The sequence below is a fragment of the Mustela putorius genome, unplaced genomic scaffold (assembly GCF_011764305.1).
Source record: "Mustela putorius furo isolate JIRA1106 unplaced genomic scaffold, ASM1176430v1.1 tig00000450_pilon_pilon_pilon, whole genome shotgun sequence".
NCBI lineage: Eukaryota > Metazoa > Chordata > Mammalia > Carnivora > Mustelidae > Mustela > Mustela putorius.
Genome location: NW_025421385.1, coordinates 18864898 through 18872026, shown reverse-complemented (window position 1 = coordinate 18872026; position 7129 = coordinate 18864898). Strand labels below are relative to the sequence as shown.

The 7129-nt window shown below is 43.2% G+C and overlaps 1 long non-coding RNA gene across 1 annotated transcript; it reads right to left on the bottom strand.

Annotated features, from left to right (window-relative positions):
• Window positions 1-983: 983 nt before the first annotated feature.
• LOC106005891 lies at window positions 984-6197 on the bottom strand. Its single transcript, XR_006606852.1, has 3 exons — window positions 4910-6197; window positions 4393-4485; window positions 984-1108 (listed from the first exon to the last, which is right to left on the bottom strand). It is a non-coding gene; the product is annotated as an uncharacterized LOC106005891 (long non-coding RNA).
• Between the last annotated feature and the right edge of the window lie 932 nt (window positions 6198-7129).

Here is a 7129-nt window from a genome sequence, read left to right as displayed (position 1 = left end):
AGCATTTTAAAATATAAATTTAGCATAAATAATTGCCAGGAGGAAGTGAGTCCATATTTCTTACAATAAAGAATGTTCTAACCAATGAGCTCCAAAGTAGATAGCCTATCAGACACTTACTAGAGACCTTCTGTGGCCACTGATAGACAGAAGCATTATGCAGACAGCAACCGGCTTGTGCAATGAGAATTTTCTGGATATTCTTCATGCAAATATCTTGTCCCTTTGCTAAAACAGAGGAACAGATACATCCATCTGTGTCCAGCGTGCATGTTCTCGGCTACAGGAGGACTGTCCTCATTGCGGATGATCCAACAAAGCATGGGGAGTGATCATATTTTTAATTTTTCTACTTAAAATATTCATTGTTAATTACAGACTAAATATAGCTTGAGCCCAGTTTCCAGGGCCAGTGACAGAAGTTATTTACAACCTGATTTTACTTCTCGATCAACAAATATACCAACATTTTGAGCTCAAAAATGATTTTTGCCAATTATTTTGCTCTTCCATAAGCATGCCTCCAGAATCATAGTTAGAAGCTGAAATACGGGGGCGCCTGGGCTGCTCAGTCAGTTAAGCCTCTGCCTTCAGCTTGGGTCAGGATCCCAGGACCTGAGACCCGGCGGCCTTGGCTCCTGAGGGAAGCTGCTTCTCCCCCTGCCCCTCCCTCTGCTTCTGCTTTCCCTCTCTCTCTCAAATAAATAAATGAAAAAAGTCTTGAAGATTTTATTTATTTATCTGACAGACAGAGATCACGAGTAGGCAGAGAGCCAGGCAGAGAGAGAGAGAGGAGGAAGCAGGCTCCTCCCCAAGCAGAGAGCCTGATGCAGGGCTTGATCCCAAGACCCTGGGATCATGACCTGAGTGGAAGGCAGAGGCTTTAACCCACTGAGCCACCCAGGCACCCCTGAAAAAAATCTTAAAAAAAAAAAAAAAAAAAGAAGCTGAAATACATCCCATTCCTTGGATTCTTACCTTAATGGTTTGTTTTGTTTGGTTTTGTTTTTTAAAGAAACAAGACCTCTTGTGGTCCTCAAGAGTATCCACACAGCCAACTTCCATTGGGCTAACAGTCTTGGTGTGAAAGCATTCGGTAGGGGCTCAACTGTGAAACCAAAAAGGCCAAAGATGGCTACTGAACACCAAGCATGTAAGAAGAATGAAACTGCCTGAGACTATTTAAAAAAAAAAAAAATCCTAAATTATGATTTCCTGATGCCTCTGGCACAATAAATGCAACCCCACAAAGCCAGGAGCCTTCCACAGGGTGCTGCCCAGTCATGACTTAGTGGGAGCTCTGGGAGATACCCTAAACCCCAGAGAACATGCACATACGTGGAAATGCTCCCAGAGGCTTGTGGTGGGTCTATGCTGTGGTTTGAGTCCCTTTATGACTAAATAGTTTATTTACCATTTCGTACCCCCCTCTCCAAGGGTTGAGTGGCTATGAAACAAACATTGCTCGGAGGATAGTTTGCTGGGTTTTGGTTTGCGTTTTCAACCGTGCACCGGTCCTTTCTGAACGCAATTGGTGGGGGCGTTGGAGGGGGAAGCACCAGGAGAGAATGCACGAAGTCGAATCATCTGTGATTCCACCCCTCTCTGCCCTGGGGTCGCGGGGGGGTGGGGTCATTTCTCAATAATAAAAGGGTGGTGGGATCCGGATCCTTTATGTCCTCTTAGCTCCTTCCAAAAAGAGCCAAGTGGAGATTCAGCGTGTGCAGCGGCTTCAGCACGTCCACATCCGCCCCTGGCCTCTGGGAGGCCTAACCATGTGGCCTTGGGGAACAATAAATGCCAAGGTGTGTCAGGCCAGCCAGCTGACCATACGCTGTGCTTGGAACACGAATGGCTCCTTGTTTTCATGCTGAAAATATGCACCTCTTGGAACCTCTTACGTCTTGGTCAGATGTGCAGGGATGCGATTTACGTTATGGAATGCAGGACAGGCATTCGCTTGCAAGTGTTCTGATCCAAGAATCAGGTTTCTATTATACACACGATCTGTATTGCCTTTCGCAGTGACCTGAATACTTTTTTTTTTTTTTTCATTTTAGTTTTGGACTTATTTTTAAATGATTTCATTTTCTATCAAGCCCTAAGCCCAAAATGTCTGCTCGGAAGATAACTGCTATCAAATGTATTATCGAAATGTCCTAGAGACTAATTTCACAAGCTCCTTTTTCCTGGTGTCTAAGAGCCTTCGGCCTTACACCCAGGAAACCCTATGGTGTGGATAACAGAGAGGTGAGGATACGTCTGCCCCGGGTCCTCTCTCTGGGCTGTCTTCTCTTCTACGGGGTGGTGTGTGAGCAGACATGGCTGGGATTCCAAGCTTGTCAAAGAGACACCACAGGTTCCATGGAGACGTCATTAATATATTTGCTGGAGCTATTTAGATATTATTTTCTTTCTCTTGATGTTGTTTGTGTTCATTGAAGCTTACCTCTCAAGGATGTAGGGAATAAGAAATAAGTTTAATGTTTCTGGAACTTAGAAAGCCTAGGGAGCTTAGTTTTAAACCTTCACTCTACTACTAATGCAGCAGTAGGCTTTCGTAAATTGTTTTTCTGGGCCTCAGTTTGGGAACCCTGTTTGTATTCAGAGAGGTTTGGGGGTTTTGGTTTGTTTTGGGGTTTCTATTCTATAGGATCTCCCTGAGGCTTTGCAGCACAATGAGTATTGTTTGCTCCAAGAGTATCTAGTGAATCCCAAGCTGGCAAGACCACTGAACACTTTTCACCCCCAAAAAAGGGTTCCTATCCTGGACTCTATTGCAAGTGTTCTATAGAATATGGTCGAAAAAAGCTATAGAACTAGACGTGTTCTTTCTGCTTCCATGTATTATGAATCTATAAAGGCAATGCAGATTTGTACACATTGAATGGACATATAAAGAGGTCATTTATGAGCCTCTTGTGTCAATCAAGGCTTTATGTTGCAAGTAAAAGTACTCACTATAGCTAGTTAAGGCAGAAAGGGACTTGCTCTAATGATCAGCTTATACCATCTAAAGGAGGACAAAAGAACCAGTCTTGAATACTTCCAAGGAAAATGCAGGAAGAAGTGGGCCAAAAAAAATACTCAACCACATTAGTTGTTCTAGCAAAAACACCCGTGTTGCTGCCCATGGGTTGGCACATGAAGCAGTAGGAAACTGGAGGAAACCCTCTCATGCTATCCTGGAAGGACCGTCTTTGCCACTGTGCTTGCTGAAAGGTGCGATCTCCCAGCATGTGAATACTACCTCACCTCGATTACCTCTGCTTCTAAATGGTACATGATGGTACAGGATTCTGAGATGGCCCGCAAGATTCGTGCTCCCTGATTAAATGCCCAGTACAATACCCTTTCCTTGAGTGTAAGCAAAGCTTGTAAATATGATGGGATATCACTTCCACAGTGACGTACTATCATATGACAAAAAGGGACCTTGAAAATGTAATTAAAATCTCCAGTCAGTTGACTGGGAATTAATCCAAAGGGAGTTATACTGGGTGGGTCTGACCTAATTCAGTGAGCCCTTCAAGAAGTCAGACATTCGAAGCTAAGAGACAGTCTCCTATTGGCCTTGAAGGAGCAAACTGCCATGTTACAGATAGCACCACGGGGCAGAGAATGGCAAGGAGCCTCTACCAGCAATGAATGACCCCAGCAAAGGAACAAGGAGCTCACTCCTGCAACTGCAGGCAACTGAATTCCAACAACCAGGGTGTGAGCTTGGAAGACAACCCTGATGAAAGTATAGTGCTGGCCAACATCTTCATTTCAGCCTTGGGAAGCCCTGAGCAGAGAGGATCCAGCTACTCCATGCTCATACTTACGCTCTGCAGAAATTGTGAGCCAACAAATGATGTTATTTTAAGCTACCAAATCTGGGTAATTTGTTACACAGCAAAAGAAAACAAATATTTGCCTTTCTATAATAGAGCCAGGTGGTCCTCAAAATTAAACTCCAATGGCTTTTTCCTTTCTGTCCTCAAAAACTTAGTTAAAAAGAGCCCACAGTGGTTGGTGTTGGCATTAGGTCAATCAATTTCTAATATCAGCAACCATCTTCTTTGGGGAATTCTTTTCCAAAAGTCCATGTCTCTCATAGGACATACGATAAGCTTTAAAAAGTCCCTTAGTTTTTGTTTTGGTTTGGTTTTTTAAGATGACAAAGATCAACCTAACATACAAGAACTCAAGAGAAAATAATGAGCATTTTCGACAGCAAGTCCCTTTTATGAATCAACCAGTTGTCTAAGCTGACACACCAAGATTTCTAGGTTGATTCCTCTATAAAATTTTTTTTTTCTTCATGGAACAGATAACTTTTTTAGGAAAATAATGCTATTCTAGGAATAGTCTCTATAATGGGATTCTTTACATGGAGATATTCCATACCTTTATACATGTATTGATAATCTGTGTATAGGGCCTCGCCTCTGAGTCTCACCAACGATGAGTGTATTGGTTATATTTTCAGAAGTTTTTTCCCTGAAAATTAAAGAAATCATCAACAAAACCAAGTTAATGAGGGAAGGATTTTTTTTTTTTAATTTTTCCAGAAGAGAAGTAAAAGGGCAAATATCATTAATTTGATAATATACAGTATTTCTCCCTGGGAATAGGAGGAGACAGGGATCCCACGGTACTCCTAGAAAGTTAGGACGTTTTCTGGTACAGCTGAACTTGTTTCTCATCCTTTTATGAATGCCTACTCACATACCCCTTGTCTAGCCTACCACCTTCCCCACATTAAAGTGTTTCAGTTTCTATTTGTTCTATCCAGTAAGTCTGAGCCATCTCTTCTGCCTCATTAGTCCTCCCTGCATGAACTTCCTCTCATTTCAGAACCACCTGTGGTGAGGAAGGGTAAACAATGAGAATGACAATTAAGAACCCCGTGATCTTGCTTTACCTTGTGTCGTAATTTCCCAGACCTGTTCCTCTTGGCCAGTGTTGAGCCAGGCATTTTCTCCCCTGAAGGCTGAGCAACTTCTTACAAAATCACATTCTGTGGGTTTTCCCAGGTGCTTTTATTTCCTGAGCATGGTATGGGTGATATAGTCCCTTCATTTTTACAGGCTGGAAGTTTGCAAAATGCGTTCAGAAAGTCTTGACTCAGCTCATTTGATCCTCTCAATAGTTCCATAGGGGTCAGGCCCAGTGTCATTATTTTCCATTTATAAATAACAGAAACTTGTTTCTGGAATTACGTGGCTAGTCTAGACCGCAGGAAGCCGTGAGGCTGTGATTGGAACCCACGTTTTTCAATGTTAAGTCCGTCTTTCCCCAGGATTCTTTTCCTCTCACAAAAATATCAGTGAATGGATGGAAATAAATATCCAATAGGCACTGGCTTTCTACAGTTCTCTCATCTCACTCACCCAAATCCTCTGCCTTTGTGAAAAGCACCTGTGACCATGGCTAACACCATGAAGTACAAGTTCCCACACATAGATCTGGATCCTGCCTACCTCTAAGCCTGACCCTTTATCTTCTAGGAACACTCCATTTTGTATAGTCCATTCCTCATACTTTCTTGTTTCTGCCTAGATTTGCCTCTGACTGCATTTTTTTGTCCGAGTAAGTTGTATTTGTCCTTCAAGACTCTGCTCAGACTTTGCCCAGGCTGGTCAGGAAGGACCCCTTCTGTGCCCAGTCTGTTCCTCTCTTTATCACAAATTGTTAAAATTTCTGCTGAGACGTACATACGTCTCTAGGGTATGGACCCACGTCTTATTTATATTGTGTCTTCTGTATTTAACAAAGCGCTAGGAATTTCGTCCCCAAAATGCATGTAGAATTCAGATTTTTTTAAGGAGTGGATTTACTGGCAATGAAATAAAAACCAAAAAACAGTGAACCTCCAAAGGAGAAATTTCCCTACCTACACTGGTTCGGAGGGGACTGAGAGTGTAAGAATGGAATGAATTACCATTAGTTGGGCTGGACGTGGGAGTGGAGAACAGAGGGGAACATGCCCATAAACTCTGGAAAGTTCTCCTGAGGATCCTAAGGATTTAAGGTCACATGGTTGGGCACTTCGGGGCCATGGAGCTACCTCTTTCAGCCCTCCCTTCCAGAAGATCTGCAGCAGGGAACATAGCTCTCTGACAGCCTCAAACTGCCATTAACTAAGGACCCACTGCAGCATTCAGGTTAGATCTACTTCCCATTTGCTGCTCCCAGACAATGAGAACACAATAGGAATAGTAAGTCTGGGCCACTTCTGCCTGACAGAGGACTCCTCCGATGGGAAGTGAGCTTGAGGAGCTTGGGGATTCCTACTGGCCTAGCAGAGACTTTCTCAGAACTGCGCTGTGCTCTGAGGCTGCTTCCAGCCCAATTCTCCTTCTCTCCTGAAGCTGCTGCTTGCCTATTCATGTCCGCCACCCGTTTTTTCCTTCACAAGTCTTTCCCCCTGGGAAGGGAGTTTTTCCCCATCTAATCCCTCCTTGACATCTGTTCTTCAGAAGAGCTGGACTTCTGAACTCACAGAGTTGGTACTTAAAGTACTTAAGATTAAGTCTAAAAATCAAACTTAAGACTTGCTACTCTAAATCTGTAAACTATGCTTAAAATTTAGCAACACCCTAACTTAGTCTAAAGCTATGTGGTGGTTTAGAATCAGAGCTAAAAATACCACAAAACAGGACAAATGTTTTCTGCTTCTGTATATCTGATATACACACAAGCAAAATAAAGGGTAAAAGTAGCCCAGGTTGGCCAAAAGTCAAGGGAAAAATGTCATGGCTCAGTTGACTCGTGGGACAATGGGAGTGTGACCATGTCATTGAGGTTCCAGAGGGGCTGAAGAGCTTGGACCAGGTGTCCAACAGTTACAGAGTGTAAACAGCTCAGCTGTCCCCACCACTAGCCAGGCTAGGCAAACCCCAGAGTAGAGGAGATGACAAGAAGTGAATTGTGTATCAACTGCTATGATGGGGTGACATTCCAACCTATTTTTAAAAAAATTTGTATTGGGCATCTCAAATCATTTTATATTTTTGTTGTGGTTATGGATTACTCATGATGGGAAAGGTATTTGAAAATCATGCACGGGGCACCTGGGTGGCTCGGTGGGTTAAAGCCTCTACCTTCAGCTCAAGTCATGATTCCAGGGTCCTGGGATCGA